The sequence below is a fragment of the Lactuca sativa genome, chromosome 8, assembly GCF_002870075.4.
Source record: "Lactuca sativa cultivar Salinas chromosome 8, Lsat_Salinas_v11, whole genome shotgun sequence".
Classification (NCBI taxonomy): domain Eukaryota; kingdom Viridiplantae; phylum Streptophyta; class Magnoliopsida; order Asterales; family Asteraceae; genus Lactuca; species Lactuca sativa.
In genome coordinates, this window is record NC_056630.2 from 99864844 (window position 1) to 99867886 (window position 3043).

Here is a 3043-nt window from a genome sequence, read left to right on the forward strand (position 1 = left end):
ACAAGTAAAAGTACCAATGTATCATGACATCCGCAAATAGTGTCATTTATGATGATAGTTTTCTTTCGATTAATATTTACTTTATAACTGTTCAAGTTTGTTTGATGGGTTGGGGGAGAGGGAGTGTGTGTGGAAAGTTTCCAACAAAAGTTGTAGGTCATTTGGACTGGTAGATCGGTTGCGGTTTTATGTTTGAGCTGCTTATCAGTTATTGGATTGTCAACTTTTCGATTCCGGTTTTCAGTATTGGACTAAAAGTTGTACAATACACAATGAATTTTCGAATAAGACATAAAATGTTTAACTTGTGATTTTGGTTTTAAAAAAAAATATATGTTAAACTTTATCTTATAATGATAGTGGTAATACACTATAATCTGATAAAAGTTACTTAATTGTTGGTAAATACATTTAACATATTTTCCATCAATTAAAACAATTAAAAAATATTAAAAATGTTTATTGAGGGTGTGCTTTTTAGAAAAAGGGAAAAATAAGATTATAGATAAAAGTATGAAACAAATTAATCGTTACTAATAAAGCAAATTATTCGTTAGTATAAAATTTTATTCTTTTATTATAGTTTTATATTTTTAAATATCATAATATGATTATTTACTTTTATTTTTAAACAATTTACCTAAATATCATTACCAAATATGATCAAATACATCCTACATGACTATCATAACCAAATTTGATCAAATATATCCTAAGTGACAGTTTTAAAGAAGAATTAGTCTCTTTATTTTTATATATCATAACCAAATGCGATCAAAGATCATGTTTTTTTTTCACTGAGTTATTTTTAAAATTTAGGCCACACAAATACCATACATGAAACAACAAAAATCATCATCTTTTTTCTGTTTAAACATGTATCTCTTATCCTTTCAAATTTAAATATACAGTTCCCAATATCTTGTTTTTTATTCTTTTCTTTTGAATATGATAGTTATATGGAAATAGTTGATAACTTTTTTCTTAAAATCACACGCACACATACATGTATTCAAATTTAAAAAAAAAAATCAGATTCAATTCAGATTTGAAAATCAGATTCATGCATTTTCTTTGTACATCTGTTAGAAAAGCATCAATGGTAACGACCATCTATCTCCATTTCCCTTTTTCTTCCAAGTAGTAAGAAACTCATTTCTGCCAAAACTTTTTGATGGGTACCATTTTAGCCTTCTGAAACTTGAAGATTCAAAGAGCTTTTAATTGATTCAGATTTATACAAACACCTCACCTGAAAATTTAAAAGTAAATTTATAATAATACAACAAAAGAGTTCAACTTTTACTCTATCAGACAGTCAATAACCAAATAATACTGAAACATTAACATGTTCTTATACCCAAATCCATAAATTCAAACCCATAACCAAACAACCTGCACAAAATCAAAAATATGATTATCGGATAAAAAACACAAGATTTAATCAAAAGTTATTGGTATCATATGCTATGTATAGATCTAGGTAGATCTGACCATCCAACCCAAAAATCAATACAACATATATTTTTGAAATAGCATATATGTCATAGTTTTGGTAAGAAATCAACAATACTCTCGCCATAGAAGAAATTAGAAGGCCAATCTAACTGATACAAAACTTCATTTGTGTACCTTCAAAACCTGGAAAAAAACTAAAATAAAACATGTGGCAAAGGCTAAAATAAATGAATCAGAGGCACATCAAACTTACAAGTTACAACAGATAAAGACAAATCTTCTTTAATTTTCCCATCGATAATGAGAAAAAACATAACCTGAGAACCAAATTGAATATAGGATATATCATACATCAGCCCCAAAACTTGCTAGATTTCTTCATGAGCGTACTCATACAGGTGGGATCGTTTTGCGTGAGGTTGGTTGACGAAAGGCAAATTACACTTGCATTGAACTTGAAACCAACTTTTCATGATCTGCTCAAATGAGAAAAAAAAAATCAGGAATCAGCATCTGACTTGCAAATCCCAAACCAGTATCTGATATTTAAACAAAAATGGAGTAAAAATCCCAAACTCAACCCCAAAGAAAAATCGAGCCATATCTGACCTTCAAACGTAGATTCAGATCAACCCACCTGCAGTTTGTGGGTTTAGTCAAGAATCATTTGTAAATGAAACCCACAATCGTAAACTATTAAAGACACCTTACATTACCTGACTAATCTGCCTTCAAATCTTCGAGGAATCAACACCGGTTTTAAGGATAAGGTGGCGGTGGTGCATAGATCCTTAGGTTTTCTAAGAGAGGAATAAGGTGATAGTGGTGATGAAGCAGGGAAGATGACGGCCTGAGATCCGTATGGCTTGAGAGAGAGAGAGAGAGAGAGAGAGAGAGAGAGAGAGAGAGAGAGAGATCTTAATCTCGTATAGTGGTGACCGAGGTTGGTTGGTGGCGAGTGGCTGTAGATGGTGGTGAATATAGCAGCGAGTGGCTGTAGATGGTTTTGAAGCCGATTTAACTATTTTTAGCCACAATCACCATCATTCAATCAGTTTTTTCTTGGTAGTGAGAGGCGATGAACAAAGTAGATTCTTGTATATTGTTGCCTTCGAGAGAAGAAATGGCATCACATATAGGGATGGTTCTTTGAGAGATGACTGATGAGAGGTTGTATATCTCTTGTTGACTGATTCAATTCGATTTAGGCGAGACAATACAGGGTCAACTTTGATCGATTCAATTTACAGATATTCAAGCGGTTAAGTTGAGATATTTAAGGAATAAAAATCAAATTACATATGTGTATGTTTGATAATCTGATTTGGTATGCGGATAAAATTTGTGCATTATGTGATTATACCCCCAGCTTATAAATTTAGACCATAAAATCTCATTTAAATTTTAATATTATTTAATTTATAATCAGTTGTACATTAAGCTTAAAGTCTTGAACGTTTTAAAAAATATTATTATTATATTGAACCTATTTTTAGAAATAATGAGATTTGTTTTATAATATATATATATATATATATATATATATATATATATATATATATATATATATATTAAAGATATGAAG

The 3043-nt window shown here is 30.2% G+C and overlaps 1 long non-coding RNA gene across 1 annotated transcript; it reads right to left on the reverse strand.

Annotated features, from left to right (window-relative positions):
- Positions 1 to 955: 955 nt before the first annotated feature.
- LOC111881717 (uncharacterized) lies at positions 956 to 2719 on the reverse strand. Its single transcript, XR_002846923.3, has 3 exons — positions 2175 to 2719; positions 2068 to 2095; positions 956 to 1934 (listed from the first exon to the last, which is right to left on the reverse strand). It is a non-coding gene; the product is annotated as an uncharacterized LOC111881717 (long non-coding RNA).
- Between the last annotated feature and the right edge of the window lie 324 nt (positions 2720 to 3043).